Source organism: Leopardus geoffroyi, chromosome B1, assembly GCF_018350155.1.
Source record: "Leopardus geoffroyi isolate Oge1 chromosome B1, O.geoffroyi_Oge1_pat1.0, whole genome shotgun sequence".
Classification (NCBI taxonomy): domain Eukaryota; kingdom Metazoa; phylum Chordata; class Mammalia; order Carnivora; family Felidae; genus Leopardus; species Leopardus geoffroyi.
In genome coordinates this window covers 49,513,323-49,537,867 of record NC_059327.1, presented here as the reverse complement: position 1 = coordinate 49,537,867, position 24,545 = coordinate 49,513,323, and the positions used below count along the sequence as shown (strand labels likewise).

At 44.6% G+C, this 24,545-nt stretch overlaps 1 protein-coding gene and 1 long non-coding RNA gene across 3 annotated transcripts in view; one reads left to right on the top strand and one right to left on the bottom strand.

Moving 5' to 3' along the window:
* Window positions 1-4,803: 4,803 nt before the first annotated feature.
* On the bottom strand, window positions 4,804-6,579 carry LOC123589449. The gene is made up of 2 exons (XR_006708343.1): window positions 6,486-6,579; window positions 4,804-5,114 (listed from the first exon to the last, which is right to left on the bottom strand). It is a non-coding gene; the product is annotated as an uncharacterized LOC123589449 (long non-coding RNA).
* Window positions 5,463-24,545, top strand: part of ZNF395 (zinc finger protein 395) — a 44,741-nt gene continuing 25,658 nt past the window's right edge. The window contains exon 1 of one of the 2 annotated variants that reach the window (XM_045461518.1): window positions 5,463-5,600. The gene's annotated coding sequence lies outside the window, so the exon portion shown is untranslated. Of the gene's footprint in view, window positions 5,764-24,545 lie in introns of both variants that reach the window. The other variant, XM_045461527.1, reaches the window with a different exon arrangement.

Genomic DNA, 24,545 nt, shown 5'->3' with positions numbered 1-24,545 from the left:
CCAGAGTCATAGGGCTTTATGGTCCATGTTCCCAAAGCCAGCTCATTTTTTCCCCTTTCGATTATGTACTGTTGTCCATATTCACAGAGTTTTAGAGCTGGGAGGAAGCAGGCACGGATCTGGGTGTTTATGCAGTGGGGTGTATCTGTGGGTATCTTAACACATGTGAGGACTTGTTTGCTTGAAAGCATGGCTGTGCTGAGCCAAGCAATCTATTCCAAGGATACCCTTAAGCTTTGAACAACCTACTTGCAATCTATCAATCCTTTCTCTTTAATGAAATGCAAAGCCCACCTTCTCCAGGAAAGCCTTACAGATTGAGCAGATCAGAGAGAAGACACCATTTGCCCCAGGCATACTTGAATACTCCTTTCTCTTGAGAGTTTCGGAGTCTTGTGCCTTTTAGAATGCAAAAGCTTAAAATAGGTGCTGGGCCTATTTTGTCCAGTAGGATATATTGTGCTTTTTCTCAACCAAAAGAAAAGCAAAAAGTATGTTGCAAATGCAGACTTAGTGGTATTATCCTTTTCACTTGAAACCGCAGCCTGGTTTGAGGCTGTGTTTAGAACTGTGTGGCATCTCTGATAACACAAGTCCTGAGTGTAAGTGGATGAGAGACGGGTGGCAAGCAATTGGGCAGCTGGGACCTTGATGCCCTAGTGTAGGAGAGCTAAATTCTGGAGGGCTTATTTGGGACTAAAGCGGTGGATAGGGACCCAGTACAGGGGTAATGTTCTGGCGGTCTAACCAGACCCTTGATTCGTGATTATTTCTTGAATGCCTATTCTATGCCGGACACTATTCTAGAAGCTGGGGATACAGAAGGAAATAAAAAATCGTTTCTGTTATCCTTGAACCTATAGTCGAGTGGATGGAGACAGGCTGGCAGGTGATGATAAGTGCTAAGAAGAAAACTAAAGCAGAGCCAAGGGATGGTTGGGTGGTGCTATTTTAGATAGATTAGCAAGAGAATGTCTTTCTCAAAAGGATGCCTTTGAGCAGAGACCTGAATCAAGAGATGGAGAAGTCATGTGGGAATCTGGAGGAAGAGCATTCCAACTTAAAGGAACAGCCTTGGAAAGGCTGAGTTGGGTTGGCCAACCCAGCCTTTGGAACTGGGTCTGAGAATAGTAAGGGAGCCAAAGTGGCTGGCACTGGGTGAACCAGGGAAGTGTGGTGGGCAGTGGGGTCAGAGAGTTGACTGGGGCAAGACTAGGTAGGACCTTCTGGTGAGGGAGGTGGGAAGCCACTGAAGGTTTTGAGCAGAATAGTGATATGAACTGACTTAGGTTTTAAAAGGATCATTCTGACTGCCATGTTGTTGAATATGGAGGCAACGGAAAAAGCAGGGAGACCAGTTAGGAACCTCTTATGGAAGTCCAGGTCAGGGAGGCAGTGGTCTGGGCAGGAAAGTCATGGAAAAGTAGTGGAAATCACCCCCCCACCCCCATTTCCACTACTTTCCCACTGCTTCATAGATAGAACCAACAGGATTTTCTGGTGGATTGGACATGGATTATGAGAAAAAGTAAGGAGTTAAGGATGACTCCAAGTTTTTGTTTGTCTGTTTCCTGAGCAACTACAAAAATGGAATTGGCATTTACTGAGAGGCAGAGAAGCAGAATTCTGGAGGGAAATCAGAAGTCTGGTTTTGGACATGGTACATTTGAGATGTGATTGGACACCCAAGTGGAGATGTCAAATAGGTAGTTGATTGGTGACAAGAATCTGGAGCTCAGGGGGACAGGGTAGGTATAAAATCAGGCTCTGGTGGAAGTGGAACCTGAGGACTCAGTTCATTCCATAGGTCTCATCCTGTTCTAAATAAATGGTTAGAAAGTCTTCACCAGCCCTGGAATCTAACTGAGCATCTGAGACATATTTTGAACCAGGGATTGCCCAGATCATGGATGGAATAGCTCTATCAGTCCCCCAGTCCAACTAGCAATTCATTGTTAATCAATGTTTATCAAGTGCCTACTACCTGCTGGCACTGTACCAAATGTTGGGTATTCAGTGGAGAATAAGAGACGTTCCTCGTCCTCATAAAATGTTTAGTCTTATAGGGGATTAGGACAAGAGAAAGAAGCTCTCAGGACAGTGCAGTGGGGTAAGTATGGGGTACTATTGGACACAAGGGAGAGGCACGTAATCCAGTCTTGGAGGCTTGAGAAAGTGCTAGAGAAAGTGCTATGGAAGCCAGCCGACTCCTGAAGAATGAGTAGGGATAGTCAGGTAAAGAGGTGAGAGAGAGGGCTGGAGAGTGTTCTAGGCAGAGAAAAGAGCATGTATCAAGTAAAGAAAAAGTCTGTTCAGGCAAAGGACAAAAATTCCGTTTAGCATGTCTGGAGTGCAGTGTGAAGGGGGTTGAAACAGAAGGGCAGGTAGTAGCTGGAGAATTAATTAGGAGTCACACCACGAAGGATCTAAATGAGCTTTGCCAGGACTTTATTATAAAGCTATGGGAAGAAAGCCTTTGAGGAGTTGCAAGGCAGAGGGAAGAGGCCATAGTAAAGAGTGAATTGGAGGGAGGCAAGGCTGGAAGCAGTTACATCAGGGGTTTGGGGATAGTGGCAATCTCAGACTCATATTGCCCTAAAAATCACCTATAAATATACCCATATGATATGAGGCAGAGCCTGGGGCTGCTTTGCTTAACCTTAGCTAATGGGAGATGCTTTCCAAGAAGATAATTACTGCGATGGAAAAGAGATACAAGATGCTTGCATTGTAATGGGGGGCTAGGGTATGGGAGGAAGCAAGGTGGAGGGACAGCCTCCAGGAAGGGCAAGCTCTAGTCGCTGGCTGGCGGTGGGGGGAGCCAAGATCGCAAAGCAACAAGTTAAAGTCTTTCTACAGTTTGCTTTGTGTAATGTGTGTGCTATTCGGTGCGTCTTTAGGACAGGGCCTGGATTCTGTGTGAAGAGGCTGAGTGCTGGGTGTGTGTTTGGTACTGGATGTTTGTGATGGGAAGTTCTCTCTGAGTCTCTGTTAATGTGCAAAACTCTGGAATGCAAACTGTACAAGTACATACCTGCAGTGGAAAGGGGTATGCGTGCAGTACATGCTGTGAGAGAGCACAGGCCTTTTTCTGGCCTGTGTTCACAAGACAGTCTCAAACAGCATAAACTACGGGTTCTGTTCAAACTTAGAGACCCTTTTGGTTCACTTTGCACCCAGCAGGAACTCACATATTTGTCAAATGAATGATTGTTCCTGTTTTATTAAAGTTCAATCGTTTGGGGGGGGGGATTTATAGGTTTGGTTACAAGCAGGAACTAGATGTTTTAAGAAAAATAAACTCACAGCCCAGCACCAACATCCATTTACAAAATCTGGCAGTTTACGTACTGTAATGGAGTTTATATACTAGTTGGAGTCCTACCTTGTGTAAAAAGCTTTCACTATTTCATTTTGTTCGACAAACATTTACTGAACACCTCAGCCACGTAGGCAGCACCGGGCTGTTGCTGCCGGAACTCATTTCCCTCTCCTCTGAGCCACCTTAGTCTGGGTGCTGCAATTAAAGCTTAATTATATGCTATCTTGTATTGTTCCTTAATTGTTGCATGTGCATGAATCCACTTCAACTAGGCTGTCTGTTCCTTGGGGGCAGGGACTATATTGCAAACTTCAGAAATAGGCGAGGAACTTAGCAAAGGTGAATATACAGTCAATAAACACCCGCTGTTTGAGAAAAAAGGGAAAAAAACATGAAACTATTTGTAAACCGTAGTACTACATAACATATACGATACCTTAATAAGGGAACCTACATTATTGTTAATTAACGAAAATATTCTTGTAATAATAAAATGTAAAATTCGAATCTGCATTTTCCTGTTAAAGAAAGGTTTTGTGCATTAATAGAATTGCTATGATCCTCACAGTGGCTTCATTCTGGTTCTTTTTAATGCAAAACCAGAATGTTTCCTTGAGGATGAGAGTCAAAAGGTACAACCAGTCTTTGGTGAACTACTGGATAGCAGTATTATCCGAAGCAGGATTTCTCAACAGTGGCACTATTGACATTTGACACCAGGTAATTCTTTGTTGTGTGGGGCTGTTCTGTGTGTTGCAGGATGTTTAGCAGCATCATTGGCCTATACAAATTAGATGCTGGTAGCACTCCCTTCCTCCTACGTGTCCCCCACCCCCACCTCAGTTGTGTGCAGACATTGCAACCTCTCCTGAGGACAAAATCACCCCCCGTTGAGAACACATGTCCTATAGGAATTTTGTTCTATTTAGATATTTTTCTAATGTGACAAATGGTGGGAGAAAGGGGATGGGAAACGATATTTATTGCCTAGTTGATGTGAGCTAGGCACTATACCTATGTTTTCTATTTCATCTTACAGGTAGAGAAGCTGAGGTTCAGAGACATAAAAATCTGCTGAAGATCATAAAGATAAAGCAGGAAAGTCAGGATTGCAAACCAGTCTTGTCTGACTGCAAAGTTTAGTCCTTTCCAGCACACACCCCACTGCCTCTCTGCAAGAAAAACAGCATACCTCAAGTTGAAGAAGTGCAACAAGTATGTTAAAAAATATTTAAAACTTTTTGGGGGAGGGGAATTATTGCTTCTATTCCTTAAACTTACTTGAATATAACTGTATATTGCCCATACCTATCGACACAGGGCCCCTCACTACCGTTGTAACTCTGGTCTTATCTCTGAAAAACATAGAGCAACACAATGGAATAGCTTCAATTCTCCTTGTTACAAATTATACAAAAGCCAGAGCCTAACGGTGCCAAAAGCAACTGGTGTCGTTTACATAAGGGCTCGAGAGCTAATAGTTAACTTTCTCTCATTTAATTCCAGAAAGAGTAAATACCTCCTTACTTTACAACTACAAACGGGTAAAATCGAGTAAAATGTCATAAAATGGAGAAGAAAACATTAACCCAAAAGGAAAATGGAAAGGTTGGCTCCGACGCTCCCTCCCTCTCACGCTTTCGTTTGCGCTCCGGGCGGGTGCCGGCTGCCCGGCCTCGGACTCTATCGCCCCCGCCAAGCTCCCGTCCTTGGCGCCTCGAGCTTTCTGGCTTCCTTTCCCGCCCTGGGGCGAGCTCGGCCTCTCGCGGAGAAGCCCGTCCCGGAGCCAGGCCTGGAAAAACAACAGCAAGAAACTTTGGCTCGGTTTGCGGTTCAGTGAAACAAGGCAAACACTCAAGTTTGGTTCGGGGCTGCAGCCGCCGGTTCCGATTTTGGGGTGGGGGTTGGGGGAGGTGTCACAACTCGGTCAGGTTCAAGTGCGCATGTGCGCGTGGAGTCGCTCGGGCACTTATTGAGCGCCCACTGTCTACGAGCCGCCGGGGGTGTGTATCCCCGGCGCGCGGTGGGTGTGCGGGGAGGGCGCGTGCGCGCGTGGCCGGCGGGGGCGCGCGGGCCGCGTGCTCGCGCGCGCGCGCGCGCGCGGCGCCTGTGGCTGGGGAGGGGGGCGGGCGGGGGGGTGTGTCCCCGAGGCTAGCTCTTTCGCTCGCTGGCTGGCGCGCTCCTCCGCTCCCTTCCCGGGCGGGGAATCCGGGCCGGGTTGTGGCCGCGGCCGCGTACGTGAGCGCAGTGTCCCGGAGAGGGAGGGCAGGCCGGCCAGGTGGGCGCGAACGGAGCCTCGGCGGGCGGGCGGCCGGAGCGGAGCGGGGCGGTGGGCCGCGCCGGGTGGGCGGGCTGGGGCCGCGGCAGCTGCAGCCCCGAGCCAAGCCGAGCTGTCCGAGCGGGAGCTGCCCGGCCCGCGCTGCTGCTCGTGGCGGGGCGAGGTGAGCTGCGCGGGGACCTCGCGGCGCTGCAGCCCGGGGACTGGGGCGGCCCGGGAACTTCCCACGCTCTGCGCGCCCGCGGGGGCCGGGCCGGCGGCCTGGGGGCCCGGGAGGCGGGCGCCGCCGGGGCAGCGGCCGGTCGGGGCGCGGGGGCGCTGCGGCAGTGCCAGTGCCCGCGCTGGCCGGGTGGGGGGTGGCCGCCCGCTCTCCCGTGCGCCGCCTTGTTTATCTCGCCCGCCGCGGGCGCTCGCAGAGGAACCCCCTCCCCAACTTTGAGCGGTTGTCCGGAGTCGCCTCTCCGACGGAGACTGAACTGCCCCCTCCCTGACCCTTTCCGGCTGGGCCGCCAGCCCAACCCTCCCGGCGCCTCGCGCGTTCCTGCCCACTCCACCGAGCGAGCGAGCGAGTGAGCGGGCGAGTGCCGGGCTGCGGGACGCGCGGCGCGACACACCCTCCACCTCGGGGGTTGCCCCCTTCCCTTTCTGGCCCCTTTTGTCCACCCCCACTTCCTTACATGCGGTTTAATCCTGCCTCTCCTCACCGGTGTCCCCTGGCCCTCCTTGGAACTGGCACTGTGGGCAAGTGGGGTGCTCGGGTGGGGGCCTGGGCTGGGAGTTTGTCATGTGCAAACAATTTCAAAGGCAGATTTTTCTTCCCTGTCTTGGAGTTCAGGGCTCAGCGCCTTCACTTTAGGAATGACTCAGAAATCTAAAGAAGCCCACCTGCCAGGCGGTGGGGGTGCCACCGCCTCCTTGATATCAGGCAGTCCTAGGCAGTTTTCGGGAGCTTTGGAACATTTCCACCAGGCAGGCGTTTTCATGATGTCAGGCCGCCAGGCGCAGGGTTACGTACAGGCCACCACTATCTTCTTTACACTCCTCTTTCTAGAAAAGTGTCTCTGGTGCAGTTTGCCTGAAAGTGAGTGATCAACAGGTATCGCAGGCTTTTGTGACGCCCTCCTAAGGTGTTGTGTAAACAGAGGTTCCAGGTCTCAAGGAACATGAAACACAGGGGAACACGGGTATTAAGTTAAACTCCACAGGCACTTTTGAGGGGCTGCTGTGTTCTCAGCATTATGCCAGGCTCTCAGGGAACGATGATAAGAGGCACACAAGAAATCTAAGGCCTCAGAAATCCCATTGGTGGAAGTGATTTGAGAGCTCCAGTTCAAATTAATGTGCTATGGCTGCCTGAGGCACCGTAAATGCTGGGGGTGGGAGGAGGAATATGGAAGGAAAGGTTACAGTTGGGGGATGGATTTATGGTACTAAGTCATGAAGTAAGTCAGCACTTGGAGAATAACTCGCTGGCCAAGGCCCAAAGGCAAGGGAGGGAGAAACTACAGGTGCCAGAGGTAGCAGAGGTACTGCCAGAGGAGAATAGGTCTGAACAGTTATCTCAGTGAGGGAGGATACAAAAGATACAGGAGATGATTCCGTCCAGGACTTAGTCTCAGGGAGGAGACAGAAACACTTAAGCACATGAAATAAGACCTCAAGATAAGGCACAATTAACTGCCGAAATGCAAGGTATAGGAGAGGTGCTGCTGGAGCTCAGAGAAGAGTGCTATGGGCAGGAATCGCCAGGACTTTATTCCTGGAGGATGAGACCCTTGAGATGGGTCATGAGGTGTGATTGAACATGGCTTTCCTGAGAGACAGGAGGTGGGCTTGGCCAGACCAGGGAACGTTTCCTGAGCAGGAGATAAAGATGGAGAGGAACAATGGTTAGGATTGTGAAAGTCCTAGAAAGCCAGGCTGGGGAATTGCACTTTACCCTGTGTGTGCTGGGGAGACATTAAAGGTTTTTGAGCCAGAGAGTGACGTAACAGGAAGGTATTTGGAAAGGTTTTTTAAAAGTAATGTTAGGAGACAAATCAGTAGACTGTTACAGTTGTGGAGTGCTCAGAATTTGGACTGGGATAACTGAAAATGGAAAAGAGGGTGGATTTTAGAAGCATTACTGTTGAAATAATCTGTTGACAGGGGCAGGGTGAAGGAAGGAGATGAATGGAAATTAATTCTTTGTGGAAATTGATTACACGCCAGGGCCTTGGAACTGCTGTCGTTGGTAACTCGAGAAATCGGAAATGTGTATTTTGGAGAGAAGCAATTGACACTCAGGCTGCGGAGATTTCCTGTATTTGCCAAGGCATCCAAACATAGGTGTCCTGCAAGCCACTGAAGCTCTGGGACTGGTGGGAAACCAGGCTGCCCGAGCTGGGGGAAAGAAGACCCTCAGAGTGGGGCATCGGCTTGGTCATAGCAGTAGAGGATGCTAGTGAGTGGGACTGAGAGTCTGAACTGGAAGACTGAGCTGTATTGCCATTCCTGTGACATTGTCAGGTACTGAACCTGAAGTTGGCAAAGCAAGTTGGGATTGGAGATTTGAGGGAAGAATGGAATTTGCTAAACACATAAATTGCTGGGCTTTGAAACAAGTTAAATTTTGCTCTCCACCGAGACCCTTAGGCTAGTAGTCCTGGTGTCCCTTCATAGGTGTGTGTGTGTGGGGGGGGAGGGTTGGGGTGGGGAAGCAACAAGATGGGGGAGCAGCAAGGTGACAAGGAGCAAGGAGGAAATTTGGGGCCCAGGGATACTGCCTTTCCCAGGGCCATGTCTGTCCTAACCTGTGCCATTACCAGTTCCCGAGGAACGTGCAGTGGGAAGCTAGCTGGTGCCGGTTTTTTCCTGAGCTCTGAATTCTGCTTTCTTGTTGCAAGGATGACTTAGGGTGATTTGCTGAACAAATTCCCCAAGCCTCAACTTGCAACATCTGAGGGCTGGCGAGTTTGAAGGATGATTGCAAAAAGTTGCAGAATGGAGTGGAGAATAGAATAGCAGTTCCTTAGCTTCTGTATTTCTCTGAAATGCAAGATCAGTGAACTAGCAGGGGAAGCTGACTTGGGTGGGCAGAGGTGTCCATTGGATATTTTTTCTTTATAGGTAATATATAGGTATAGGTCAAAAAAATTTCACAGAGCAGTGGTTGAGCTAATTTACTCTTTAAGAATAGGGTGTTTTGACTGTGACCTACATTAAGAAATAAAAATTACGTCATGACCTAGGTACACTAAATCATGTATGTAAGAATCTTAATTTAAGTTCACAAAGCACTACCTTCTTTTGCGTGGTGCAGTCTCCTTTGGTACTTTTATTCTTTTATTTTTCATTTAAAAATGCTTTTTGTCTCTCACTAAGATGACTTAACTGCTCTGTAGTGGATGTAACCCGTGGTTTGAAAACCGGCTAAGGAGAGTTTTCTCATCTAGTAAGTATTTATTAAGCTGCTCAGGTGCAGGGCTCCCCTTACTGGTGCTGTAAGTGGAAGCAAGCATGAGGAAGAGATTGAACATTTACAGGCTAGTTGGAGAGATAAGATATACCTGTGATTAAGAAGCAAGGCAAGATGATTAAATGCCAAAGTGAAAAGTAAGTACCTGTAGGGTTCATAGGAGGGGGCGAGCATCTTGTGCTGGAGTGGCTTGGGAAAACTTTTGGGAATAGTGAAGGGAGTCTGGGATGAACTCTTTGGGGCGTCTTATGGTGCCGCACAGGTAGGAGGGTGTGTAACACAGAGGCTTGGAGTTAGGATGTGCACAGTATATGTAAGAGTGAATCAAAGGGTTCTTGTTAGAGAGTGGGGGGAAACCAGTCTAGAAAGGTGGGTTACGATCAAAGTTAGGGGTTGTAAACCAGCCTACAGAAGTGTTATAATTTTCAGTACACAAAGGTTTTAAAAAATTGGGAACAACCCAGAAAACCTCCGGGTTTGGGACTCTATAAAGAAGCAGATCAGGCAGTGAGCAGTGGCTGCCTCCTGTGCACAGGAGATGGGCCCTGTGGTCCCCAGTTGTCACTGTCCCCGGACTCCCTGTCACATCAGTGTGGCTGCTCGACACTCCCTGTTTAGTCTTGCAGGACTTTGGGTTTGCGACCTGATCTTTCAAGAGGCTTAAATGCCAACCTGGGGGAATTTGGGATGGCTGTGCAGGCTCTGGGTGGCCACTGGCGGATTTGGGTGGGAGTCTGACATGATGGAATCTAAGAGATTTGTGTGTGCAAGTGATTTGTTTTAGGCAAGTCAACAGTACTTTCTGAGTTGCTGCTGGCTAAGACTTTGGAATCTTTTTCTGATGATTGGAATGGTGCTAATTAGGGAAGGCTTTGGGCTGTATTCTCTTATTGTGAGGCCAGTTTCTAGTGACCCCAAGATCTCTCAGACACTCCCATTGTCTACTTCTGGCTGGCATGATTAAATGGTGGCTCCTGGTATGTATGTTCTGAGAATGCTGTTGGGGTAATAATTTGGTGTGATGTGAGTCATGATTGTCAAATGCCATACGACATTAGATTAGATCTTTGGTCATGTGATTCAGTAATAAAGGAACAGCAAAGAGAGGGGCTGTTTCACTTCTTATTTCCTTACTCCTAGGATTACCCCAGGGGGTAGGCCTCTAGGATCCAGAGATTCATAAGCCAGTATTCAAAATGACCACAGAATTATTGGCTCAAACTCAGGTGTTTGTGCAAACGACTCCTGAAAACTAGGCTTATTTTGGGACGAGCTGAAGTGAGTAAATTCAGGTCTCTGTGGTCTAGAGACAGTTTGGTTTACCCTGGAAGTCCATAGCCACCAGTGATTCAGAACATTTCCCCAGGTAAGCTACAGGTGAGAGGGACCAAACAGTAGTCACCCTGCTTTATACAGGTTGCACAATCTGATGACTTAAAATTTTGCTGTTGTAACATTAACAGAAGCCAAAACTGAAGCGCTCTTTGCTGAAAAATGTGTATTAAGGACATGGCTTTAGGACATGAGGATAACCAGAAGTCAGCCTAATGGTATCAGACTGAACCCATTTCCTGTCTTACATGGTGGTTCGGTTACTAGAACAGAGGAATGAGGCAGTAGCTATGGTGCACTGTGAGTTTGGTAAGGTATTTAACAGTTTCTTGAGATATGATGGTCTATATTAAATAAGTCGTAGAATGTGCTGGTTGGTGTTATTAATTTGACAGTTGTATGCAAAATCTGTTAATTAGTGGCACTGAGTCAGCCTGGAAGGGGGTCTGAAAATGAGTGTCACAGGGTTCTATTCTTGGCCTTGAGCTGTTCAACATTTTTTCCAGTGTTGCAGATGGCGATACAGAAGGTGCGTTTGTCAACTTTGTTGATGGCACAGAGGTGGGACAGATTGCTTATTTAGTAGATGAATCAAGGTTCACTATCATTCAGAACGAAGGCCCAAATTAAAAAAGAAATGCAGTAAGGGGTAAATGTAAAGTCTGATGTCGTTGTTAAAATTTGAATTGTAATGTATCGAGATGTTCATACGTTCTGGTAAGTTAGTTCTACTTCTAGAGGTACAGCTAAGACCATATCCAAAATGTAGATGATGTTTTATGCACAGAGATTATTCAGAGGTTTTTTTCTTTTTTAAACTGGAGTGAAAAATTAGAAACAGCCTAAATATTCAGTGGTATGAGTGGGCTGGAAGTCATCTATAAGTGATTCTGATGGATATGTCTTTATAATGGAATATTATGAAGCCATTAAAAATAATGTTTAGGAATAGCTTTAAAATAACATGGACAGGGGCGCCTGGGTGGCGCAGTCGGTTAAGCGTCCGACTTCAGCCAGGTCACGATCTCGCGGTCCGTGAGTTCGAGCCCCGCGTCGGGCTCTGGGCTGATGGCTCAGAGCCTGGAGCCTGTTTCCGATTCTGTGTCTCCCTCTCTCTCTGCCCCTCCCCCGTTCATGCTCTGTCTCTCTCTGTCCCAAAAATAAATAAACGTTGAAAAAAAAAATTAAAAAAAAAAAAATAACATGGACAAATGTTTCTGCTAAAAGCTAAGGTGCATCTACAATATGATTTCAAATCTTAAAGAAACAAAGTGTATAGAAAATGGCTGGAAATGGGGCACCTGGGTGGCTCAGTCCATTAAGTTTCTGACTTTGGCTCAGGTCATGATATCATGGTTTGTGAGTTCGAGCCCTGTGTTAGGCTCTGTGCTGACAGCTTGGAGCCTGGCTCCTGCTTCAGATTACGTGTCTCCCTCTCTCGCTGCCCCTCCCTCACTCACTCTCTCTCTGTCTCTCAAAAATAAATAAACATAAAAAAAAAAAAAAAAGAAAATGGCTGGAAGTAAATATATTAGTCATTCTGATGCCAAAATACTAACACTGGATAGATGGATGGAGTTAACTGACTTATTTTTACATTTTGCATTTATTATTTATATACTCTATAACATGTATTGATAACGTAGTGGGGAGAAAACACTGCTATAGATTTTTAAATGTATTTTCTAGAGTAGTTTTGGGCTTACAGCAAAACTGAGAAGGTACAGAGATTTCCCATTTGCCTGGGACGCATGCATAGCCTCCCCCACTATCAGTTTCCCACCAGAGTTGTACAACAGTTGCAATTGATGAACCTACAATGACCCATCTAATCACCCAAAGACCATAGTTTACATTAGGGTTTACTCTTGTACATTCTAGGAGTTTGGACAAATGTATAATGACATGTATCCACCATTATTACAGTATCATACAGAGAGAGTACTTTTACTGCCCTAAAATCCTCTGTGCTTTGCCTATTTACCCGTCCCTCCCCCCAACCCTTGGCAACCACTTTTACTTTTTCCTGTGGGCAATTTAGCTTTTTCCAGAATGCCGTATAGTTGGAATCATACAGCATGTAGTCTTTTCAGATTGGCTTCTTTGACTCAGTAATATGCAATTAAACTTCCTCTCTATCTTTTGATAGTTTGATAGCTCATTCCTTTTTATCACTGAAGAATATTCCATTGTCTGGATGTACCACCGTTTGTTTATCCATTCCCCTACTGAAGGGCATCTTGGTTGCTTCCAAGTTTTAACACTTTTTAGGAATAAAGCTGCTGTAAACATCTGCAGCTGTGTAGGTTTTTGTGTGGACATAGTTTTCAACTCCTGTGGACAAATGCCAAGAGGTGTGACTGCTAGATCGTATGATAAGAGTATGCTTAATTTTGTAAGGGATTGCCAAACTGTTTTCCAAAGTGGCTGTACCATTTTACATCCCCCCCCTCCCCCAGCAGTGAATGAGAGTTCCTGCTACTCCACATCCTCACCGGCATTCGGTGTGGTCATTGCTCTGGATTTTGGCCATTCTGGTAGGTGTGTAGTGGTGTCTTGTTCTAATTTGCATTTTCCTACTGACACGCAGATGACATCTCTTCATGTGAGTTTTGCCATCTGTATATCTCCTTGGGTGAGGCGTCTGTTAAGACCTTTGGCCCCTTTTTTAAAATTGAGTTGTTGTTTTCTTACTGTTGAGTTTAAAGAGCTCTTTGTATATTATGGATAATTGTCCTTTATCAGATGTGTCTTTTGCAAATATGTTTTCCCAGTCTATGGTTTGTCTTTTCATTCCCTTGAACACTGATGTTTAAAAACACAAAACATTTTTATTGTTCAAGGACAGGATAGGGTAAGGGTAGATGGTTTATTCAGTGACTGATCTTGAGTACCTACCTGCTATGTGTCAAGCAGTGGATTAGGCACTGGAGTCCCAAAATAAGACTCAGTCCCTGACCTGACGTTGATGATCTGATTGCAAGGGGGAGATGGTCCTGTGAATAGACAAGCACACTGTAGCCTGGGTGGTATCGTAGGCACACTGAAGAGGGCAAATCACGTGGGGAAAAAAGTTTTGAGATTGCTCTGTTGTTCATGGTTTAATGTGAGCCCTGAGTGGGATGAGGCTTAAAAAATTGAATCTAGTTAGTTCATAACTGGATCAGAAATTCATTGTTCCAAGCAAAGGATCTAGTTTTTTTTATTTTTTTTTTATTAAAAAAAAATTTTTTTTTTCCAACGTTTATTTATTTTTGGGACAGAGAGAGACAGAGCATGAACAGGGGAGGGGCAGAGAGAGAGGGAGACACAGAATCGGAAACAGGCTCCAGGCTCTGAGCCATCAGCCCAGAGCCCGACGCGGGGCTCGAACTCACGGACCGCGAGATCGTGACCTGGCTGAAGTCGGACGCTTAACCGACTGCGCCACCCAGGCGCCCCGCAAAGGATCTAGTTTTAGCGACCTCTACCGGTCATTTGACATTTGGGCCATGAGGGGGTTGGGGAGGCATGATTTAAGGAAACATGAACAAGAATGACTTTATCCCCAGGAAGGACACTAGGATGATGCAGGATCAGGAATGATGGGAGTGAGGACGCTCGTGGGGTGGGTACACAATAGTGCTTTTGAGTATTTTCATGTATTAGCGGGTATAGGAAAGAGTAGATTTACTCATTGTTGCTTTTGGTGTTGGAATATGACCAGTGGATAGTACAGTTGGTTTATCCTTTCTAGCTTCAGATTTCTTATCTGTAGAATGATTATACATTATAGGATTCCTTATCTGTAGAATGATTACACCAGGTTGATGAGCTCTCAGTTTCCTTTTAACCCTAAATACTGGGAGAACAGACGTCAGTTCAATACGAAAAAGGGTTTTTTGGCTGGCAGAACTGTCCAACAATGGAAATGTCTGCCCGTGGAATAGTAAGTTTCCCGTTGTCAGAGGTATTCAATTCGGGCTGAATGCTGTCGATAAGAAATGCCGTAGAAGAGAAGGACAGGAATTAGGCTGACCTCCAAAGTCCTTTCTAGCTGTTAGGGTCAGGTTATTATGTGACTTGTCAAAGCTGAAAGATAATGTGGAGGAGGGGATATACCTTTAGTTGCGTAGTATTTGAGTCAACATCATCATGTAAGCTCTTGTAAAAATGTTTCTTAAAAAAAATGTTTTTAAGTGGGTCCCCACACTTGAGAGACACCTTTGGGGTCATTTTAGAAAGGTTGAGGAGACCCGTTTCCAGGTTGGTTAGGGTTGTGGCCCCAGGGCTGCTGAAAATTGACTTTGGTCTTTATGAAAAGCAAGAAGGTGGTGGTTGGGTGGAAGTGGCAAGTACTAATAAAAGAGATTAACATGTAGAAGACCAATGTGTTTATTGGCCAGTTTTATTCAGTAATAATGAATGAATCAAGATGGGGTTCCTTAATTGAACACTGGGTTCTCTGCTTGGCTTTGGAAGGACCAGGGAGTGCCGTTGACCATCTCCTTCCTAGTTCATTTCCCACATTGCACACATATCACCAGGTATTGCACGTTAAACACCATCCTGACATCAGGGATAACACTGAGCCTCGTGATGGCTTTGTAGGTTTAGGGACAAAGAGAATGAGGGATGGATAAATTTAAAGAAACTTTGGAGTGGGATTTTCCAGGAATGTACATACTTAGTTCATATCTGACAATAAGTTTGTGGTTTGAGTTAAAAATGTTTACTTTTTCATTTTTATTTATAGCTTACACGTAGAAAATTTGATTTAATTTTGTCTAAATTTTACTTAAATATATGGTTTGTTTAGAATCCACTCTGATTATTTAAGGTTTTTAGATTTTCTTCCTGCTACTTTTGGATTACTTTTTTGTTGTTGTTGGGGGCACTGTTAGGGCTAAATCCCATAGCAGAAGTTTCTTGGCTCTGCAGAGAGAATGGAGGTTTATCTCATCTTTGGAGAATATCATGAGATGGTTTCTGTCTCCATTGTCCATCTTCACATTTTGGCACTTGAAAAATCAGTATTTGGCAAGAAAGTGCTCTTTTTGCACAGAGTAAAAGAATTTGGGGGTACACAAAATAGGGAACGACAACTTTAGCTGCGTGTAAGAAACAGGCAGAACTTGGTCATTTAGAACTGTGGTTGGAAATGCTTGTGTACTTAAAGTGCTCGGGTGTCCTCTATCTCAGTATCATTTGGGGCTCACAGTGTGCGGCACATCATCTGTGCTTGTTGAATTGCTGTGAACTGGTTCCTTGGGCCACATACAGGAGGCATGGAAACCACTCAGAGTATCATACGCTTTTTTTTTTTTTTTTTTAAAGCAAAGTATGATAAGAGATAACTGCTCACAGCCTTTTTTGTCCTCTGAGTATTGGGAAGCCATAAAACTCTTTTAGTAAAAACAACCACATTCAGTGGCTGTTTTTTTTTTTTTTTTTTTCTTTTCCCAAAGTGCTGGTGGAATGAAAAACTCCCTCTCCTCTTTCTATTTTTCTTCTGCTGCAAATGAATTGCTCTTGGTGTGCCGTTCTTAAATTCATGTGTCCTCTATCCATTTTAATCTTGTTATCTATTTTTATGGTGACTGTCGCCATGGTACTCGAGCTCTTTACATAGCACAACAGAGATTTCAGATGTCTGATAGGACAGCTCAAAGTTCTGCTGCAGCTAGCAGAGAAACAGTGTTTGAGTAGCTTTTTTTTTTTTTTTAATTGAGGTATAATTTGCATACAGTGGAATGCTTAGATCATAAGTGTCTGTTCAATCAGTTTTGACAAATGCATTTTGAGATAAGACATTTCCATCACCCCAGACATGTTCCTTATGACCATTACCAGCTTATCCTCCCCTGTAACCAGAAGTATTTCAGCTCTGATTTCTGTCACCCTGGGTTAGTTTTGCCTTAGTAGGTTCTTAATTTTAAAATGTGTTTCTGAGTAGTGCTTTGAAGAGGTGGAGGAGTATTCTATATGGCTAGGTGGCCCTGGTAAGTAAATAATTTTTGGCACTTGTGTGCTGGGGCATTCAGATTCCTTCTCATTAGTCCACGGTATCCAGATTAATGTCAGAAATTCTGATTCTCAGGTAGAAGAGTCTGAGGCACAGCCAGCCCAGTGTGGGATATGTGTGGTTGGGCGAGGGTGTTTAGTTGGTTGTGTTTGGGAGAGCTAGAACGCTCAGCCAGAAGAACTGGAATTGCTCCTAGGACATCCCCTTGGATTACCCAGAAAGCCCCCTGACATACTTTCTATCTTCTGCCTCTTCCTTGAGCTAGCATATAAATTTAAGGATTCACAGAGTTACAGCGTTGGGCTTGTAATATTGTAACAAGATTGGTGTTACAAAACCCACTCTTTGCACTGCTGAGCGCTCAGCCTCCTGGAAAGCATGTGTCAGATTCAGATAGAAATTGCCCCCAACACATTATTGAAATGTATTGAACCGGGTCAGTTTCTTTCTTTTTAAAAAACTTAAATGGCTAAATGAAACTTTCATTACAAAAGTAGTACATGAATACATTCTCTGTAGGAAAAAAAACAATGCAAACCTTCCAGAGGAAACAAAATCTTCCTTGACAACCACTCCTAATCCCAGTCCTTCTCCAGGAGGTTAACCACTGTTAGGAGTTCGTTGGTGTCCAGATGCTTTACATACTTGGGTTTACACCTATAGAACTTAAAACAAGTTAAGTGTATTTAACTGGTACTAGGAGCGCTGTGCTGTGCTCCCTGTCTTCCACAACAGAACATCTTGGTGATTGCTTCCTGTCCGTATGTATATCTAGGACTTCTTGATTTTGTCCAACTCCTGCATGGCCTTCCTAAGAACCTTCCTAAGCAATGGACATTTAAATTATTTCTAAATCTACTGTTACAAAACCTGTTACAATAAACTCAGCTGCACATGCCTCTTTGCAACACAGGTGAGTATTTCTCTGGGGTAGAGAAAGAGCAATTGCTGAGTAATGGGGCACTCCAATTTGAAATCTTAAGGAAGATACATTATAAGGCTAGTTCTTAGCTTAGACTTAATGTAGGCCTAGACATACTTGAATATGCTCACATACGAAGTAAAGTCTTCCCTCCCTCCCTCCCTTCCTCCCTTCCTCCCTCCCTTCCTTCCTTCCTTCCTTCCTTCCTTCCTTCCTTCCTTCCTTCCCCCCTTCCCCTCCCTCCCTGTCTTTCTTGTTGACACACAATGTTATATTAGTTTCAGGTATACAACACAGTGATTCAACAATTCTATACTACACGTGTAGCTACCATCTGTCACCATGCAACTCTATTACGATACCACTGACTGTATTCCCTATGCTGTGCCTTTCATCCCCATGACTTACTCATTCCATGACTGGAAACCTGTACCTCTCACTCCCCTTCACCCATTTTGGCTGTCCTCCCACCCCTGTCCCCTCTGGCAGCCATCAGTTCTCTGTACTTATGAGCCTGATTCTGCTTTTTTATTTGCTTTGTTTTTTAGATTTCACATATGAGTGAAATCATATGGCCATTTGTCTTTCTCTGACTTATTTCACATAGCATAATACCCTCTAGGTCCATCCATGTTGTTGCAAATGGCAAGACTTCTTGTTTTTATGGCTGAGTAATATTCCATTGTGTATATACCCTGCATCTTATTTATCCATCCATGGACACTGGGTTGCTTCCATATCTTGGCTATTGTAAATAATCCTTCAGTAAACATAAGGGTGCATATATCTTTTCAAAATTAGTATTTTTATTTTCTTTGGGTAAATACCCAGTAGTGGAATCATATGGTATTTCTATTTTTAATTTTTTGGGGAAACTCCATGCTGTTTTCACACTGGCTGCACCAATTTGCATTCCCACCAGCAGTATATGAGTCTTCCTTTTTCATTACATCCTCACCAATACTTGTGATTTCTTTTTTTTTAATATCAAAATTCTTAAAATTTCTTTTTGATTTTAGGCATTCTGACAGGTGTAAGGTGATATCACACTGTGCTTTTGATTTGCATCTCCCTGATAATTAGTGATGTTCAGCATCTTTTCATGTGTCTCTTGGCCATCTGTATGTCTTCTTAGAAAAGTGTCTATTCAGTTTCTCTGCCCATTTTTAATTGGATTTTTTTTTTTTTTTTTTTGGTGTTGAGTTGTATAGTTTCTTCCTATAGTTTGGATGCTAACCCCTTATTGGATATACTATTTGCAGATATCTTCTCCCATTCACTAGAGTTGCCCTTTTATTTTGTTGCTGGTTTCCTTTATTGTGCAAAAATTTATTTTTATGTAGCCCCAATAGTTTATTTTTGTTTTGTTTCTCTTGCCTCGGGAGGCAAGCCTTGAAAAATGTTGCTAAGGTTTCCAATGTCAAAGAAATTACTGCCTATGTTCTCTTGTAGGATTTTCATGGTTTCAGGTCTCACATTTAGCTCTTTGATCCATTTTCGGTTTCTTTTTGGGTATCGTGTAAACAAGTGGTCATTCTTTTGCATGTAGCTGTTCCATTTTCCCAGCACCATTTATTGAAGACACTCTCTTTTCTCCATTGTATATTCTTGCCTCCCTTGTCGTAGATTAATTGGCCATATAAGCATGGGTTTATTTCTGGATCTATTCTGTTCTTTTGATCCATGTGTCTGTTTTGGGGCCAGTACCATACTTTTTTGTTTACTGCAGCTTTGTAGCATATCTTGAAATCTGGCATTATGATATGTCCAACTTTGTTCTTTCTCAAGATTGGTTTGGCTAGTCAGGGTCTTTTGTGGTACCTTACAAATTTAAGTATTATTTGTTTTAGTTCTGTGAAAATTTCTGTTGATATTTTTGGTTTGCATCAAATCTGTAGATTGCTTTGGGTAGTATGGGCATTTTAATAATATTAATTCTTCCAATCCGTGAGCATGTGTCATCTTCAATTTCTTTCATTGATGTTTTATAGTTTTCAGTGGCATACATAGATATTTTATTCTTTTTGGTGTGGTTGTAAATGGAATTGTTTCCCTAATTTTTCTCTCTGCTATTTCATTATTAGTGTGTAGAAATACAACTGATTTGTACGTATTAGTTTTGTGTCCTGCAACTATATTGAATTTATTTATAACTTCTAATAGTTTTTTGGTGGGGCTTTAACTGTTTTCTATGTATAGTATTATATCATCTGCAGATAGTGACCGTTTAACTTCTTCTTTACCAGTTTGGATGCCTTTTTACCCCCTCTCGTGTCTGATTGCTCTGGCAATTGTTTTCTAAGACTAGGGCAGGATTTAGGTTGTGTTAGATGTATGCCCCCATGAGTCAGGGCTGCTTGGCTAAAAGGGTTGGTGTTGGAAGAACCCCTTTGAGCCTCATGGTTCGTTCTGTTTGGTCTCCCCAAGGACTTTGGTCTGCATGTTGGTTGTGGTTGTGTGGAGAAGAATCACAGGATGGATAGGCAGCACACTGAGGATTCTGGATGATAAATTTGAAATCCAGTTAATTTCCTAACGGGAGACCTTCAATGCATCTGTAATTCTTTTCCATGACATCTTTAGAATACCAAGTGTAGCTTAAATGCTCAAGCCAAGGGCGAGGCACATTTGGAAGCATTTTAGTGTTCTTAAAAAAAAATCTAGAACACTGTCATGTTACTTTTATTAACAGTTTCATTTTATTTGGAGAAGGATGATGTGTGTCTCTCTGTATTCACACTTCTTGCCATCGTCTCTGGATTTCTGAGAACTCTAGAAATGATGAAAATTCATCATGTCAAGCCAAGTCCTTGCCTTTAGGAGCCAGTGTGGCAAGGGAGGACTTGGCTGTGTCCCTCTTGAAGGCACATGCTGGTGCTGCTGGTCACCTATTTGCTGGTGAGAGGTGGAACCCTTTTGCAGCCTGAATTATTTCACATGTATTTGCCTTCAGATCCCTTGTGCAGATACTAATGAAAACAGTTCTGGTTCTGACCCCAGGGGAACCCCACTGTTGCATTAAAACTATTGTCCAAACCCAGTAATGCATTTATATTGCATTTATATTGCCTTCTTTTGGGGGGGTATTGAGGCATCTCCTCCTCCCGTCTCCCTGGAGTGTTAACAGGCATTCCCTCCTCGGTCGTTTAGGATTTGGGGACAAAGTTGGCACCCACCTTATCTCTCCCGTTTGATAGATTCTCTCGAGGCCCTCCTGGCCTTGATCTTTCTGGCCTTCTTAGCATGCCCTCCCCATCACACCACACAGCCTATGTTTTACAATATCTCTTTCTTGTTGGGCAGCAACCAGTGTCCCCAGTGTGGATGAATCTCTAAATTTATGGGGTGGGGGGTAGGTGGGCAGTGTGTTTCTTTTTGTTTTTAGTACTCTTGTAGTGGTGCTGGTGCTGGACAAACAGTTGGTTTGTTCGTCTTTTGACCTTTGTGATCACAGTAGTATGACAGTCTGATCTGTAGTGACATACAGGTCTTTTTATGGCGCTCTGACTGTTGCCCCAGAGCTTTACATGGTTATAATGTTTTTTCCTTAAATGTACTACATTGCCTTTATCATTGTTAAAATTTACTGGCTGCTTTCCACTCTATTTGTTCAAAATTTCCCCTGTGATCTTCCCATAAGTTTGGCTCATCACTACCCGGAGTTTGGTGCCTTATTTCTATTATTATTATTATTATTATTATTATTATTATTTATTTTGGCTATCACTTATCTGCAAGGAAGGGACAACGTTTAGTACTTGAGGTGCATTTTTTCATTTTTTTTTTCCTAGGCTTCTCTGTTAGACCGAGGGAATCAGAATCTCTAGGAAGAGGAGTGTGGAGACTCTTAAAAACCAAGACACTTTGAAAAAAAGCTGCATTGCTTCCTCAAAGCTCCAAATTATCCTTTGAGTAGGAGCCAATGTTTTCCTCATTTTACAAGTGAGGAAACTGAGGCACAGAGAGGTGAGATAATCTGCCTGAAGTCACATAACTGGGAAGTTAGAGTTCATTTGCAACCCAGTCTCACTGTGCATTCTCTCTGGGGTATTTATAAAAGTGTTAAATAAGAATAATTGTAGTCCTAACCCTGGGTGAGCCCCACACTTGATACTTGGCTATCATAATGCCCATTTCATTTCCTCTTCCAGGCCCAGACCACCAATACCACATTAACCTCTCAGTGACTCAAAGTTTTTACTAACAAGGAGCCTTTAAGAGGCTATTTAGTCTAGCCTCTTACTCTTCCTGATGCCTAGTTTTCTTGCATAAGATAGTAGACAGAGCATAGCTTTTGGAGTCAGACATATCTGATCTGATCACATGTCTGTTCTGTCACTGTCTAGCTGTGTGGCCTTGGGCATATTACTTAACCTCCCTGAGTTTCAGCATCTCATCTGTAAAAAGGAAAAGATGATGGTACTTGTCTCATGAGATTATCGTGAGGGATGAAATGTGATACCGTATATGAAATGCTCAGCAAGTGACTGGCATATAAGTCTTTGGCAGATAATAGCTCTTGGAACATTCCTGAAAGAACATCAGTCTTCGAAAGGCTGTTTATTACATAGAAGATCCCTATTTTTCTTTTGCCAGTTTATTCTCTAACAGTTCTAGCAAAGTGGTTAGATGTGATTGTGTGTGTGTGTGTGTGTGTGTGTGTGTGTGTGTGTGCGCACATGGCAGTGCCTTTTCCCTCAAAAGGTCCTAGTCCTCTGAACTAAGTATAGTCTACCTGCTAGCCTGATACAGGGCTGAGATTCCACGTGGTGGTGGCCTCCTTGACTGTCCTTGGGGCAGGCAGGAGCTCACCAGTGCCGCGTAACCATGGCCTGTGTATCTTGGCCTACTGAGCACTGATTTCATCCTTCACTTGTCTCAAAACTCAGGAGCGTGAGCCATCTGGTCTCTGTGATTGATCCACATTTGTTTTGGCATTTTGGCTTAGAACATCCTCTCCAGTGAGCGCTCTCTGACCAATGCCATTAGCCTATCCATTTCAGGAGAAACGTTCAAGAGTGGACACCCTGATATCCTGAGCCAAGACGGGGGTGACTGACCACTCATTCATACAGTGTCTCCATCTCTGTTTTGTCTTTGAACTCATCATCAGCCCCACAGTTATGGGGGCATGAAGACGCCTTAAACAGCCTTCTTCAGAGAAAAGTACTTCCTTAGTGGTCATGCTTTGGGTAAGCACCTTGTCCACTGCGTTCATTTTTCACTGTGTATTTAAACAGTCTTCCTTTATGATGTCTGTAGTCTTTTCACTTAGGCCGACTTTCTATTTTCTGGGGAAACGTGTCTGTCTCCCTCACTCTCCAGGCACCCAGCAGATTTTTTTTTTTTAATAGATTTATAACATACTTTATTTCGGCTTAATTAACTTATGTCAAACACTTGAAATTTTAACATGTACATTCATCTAACTTTAGGAGCTTAATGCTAAGAACCGTCTTTTTCTCAGGTTTCAGTGTCAGAGGACTGGGTGTTCTTTGCCTTTTCCTGAAAGAAGCCCATTCTGATTCATTCATCTAATTATACAGTGCAAATATATGAATGTAGTTCTGGAGCATATTAAGTGCTTTTATAAACAAGTGCTGGATGTGTGATCCAGGTGGGAGCTCATAGTTCTTTACAGGCAGGGTCTGAAGCTTAGGCTTCTTAATTATTCTGTTCAGTTCATTGGTAAGAGCCTGGCACATATGTTGAATATCAGCAGGTTTTTAAAAACGCTGTTCTGGGGTGCTTCTTTCCCTGGGTTTCTGGTGAGTTGGTGCTGAATTGTTTCCCATATGGGTCTGCACCGGTGTGGGCCTGATCCGGATCTGGGACAGCTGGAATCTCAGACTGAAGTGTCTGCAGGAGGCAGGCCCTGGAGGTTGTTCAGAGAGGCCGGTCAAGTTACGCCTCAGGGAGCTTTGGCAGCAGGCCTTGAACCACCCTGGGCAGGGCACCAAGAGTGAGATTTTGGCTTGGGGGAGGAGAGCAGGATTGGGACCTGTGTGCAGAGAGTGAAGTGAGCAGGGGCCAGGTCATGTGGGAGATGGGCAGTGGCCTGGGGCTCTGGCTTTCAACTGCAGGGGCAAAGCTGTCTGGCTTGGTGTTGAACTCTAAGCCCTGATCCCTGGGGTTGATTCATTGTGGCCAGCAGGCCTCCAAATGGAATATGCTGGACTCCCCTATCTTGCCGAAATCAGTTTTGTTGTGATTTCAGTTAATCAGTGGCTCACCCGCAGTCTACTTCTTGGTTTCCCTTAGAGCCAGTCGTCGTATTACTGGTTCTGGTTGAATATCCTTTGCTAATCGCAGTTCCCAGATGCCAGCTTGACAGTGGCTACTGAGCATTCAGAGTGGCCTGTTGTGGTACGTAGCTATCTAGCACTGGTCTGGAGTAAGGGGACGGGGAAGGAAACACGTCTGTCGAGTTCCTTCCTGGTGCTGGGAACTTTTCTCAGTTTTCACAGGTGAGGCCGGAAATTGAGGTTCCAAGATGGTGACTGAGTGTCACAAGTCACACAGGTGGAGGTAGACATGTTCGCATCCCTATCTACCAGCTGTTCTTTCCCTAGAGAAGTGCCCCCTGCAGGGAGTGTGCCTTGGCTCAGCTTCTCCTGCACAGGCTGGGTGTTCATTTTGATGAGCCAGGTTCAGCCCCTCAGCAGTGTCTAGCCTTTTTTCCTCTCTGAGCCATGGCATTCCTGGGGGATTGGAAGCATTCCCGTTGGTATTGGAGGAATGCTTCCCTCTCAGAGCATAGCAGAGTCTCCCAGGGGAAGGTGATAGAGTGATAGGGTGAGGAGCTGCCCCCCATCTGGAAACAGAAAACACACATAGTTAATTGGGGAGTGGGAATAAAGGGAAAAGTTAGATTAAAAGTTGATTTGTAGTAGCTTGCCACCTCCCTTCTCGCCAGACAGGTCTGTAGCCATTGGCTAGTCAGCCATTTTGGTCTTAGAACAAATTCTGGTGTCCAGCTCCTATTTCAGGATTTAAATGCTTTCACCCACTAGAATATTCTGCCACGCCAACATCACATTTCTTGTGATTTATAGTGTCCGAGATTATAGCTTCCCATTAGCTTGCCTTTTAGACCGGTGCCTCCCAGATGAATCTTGGATTCCTGAGAGATATTGGGGGCACCTTGATCCCTTTCCTTACCTGTTTATCTTTCCTGGTTAGGTGTCTCTGAGTTGACCTGTCTTGTCTGCATGTGCATGGTTTCTTATG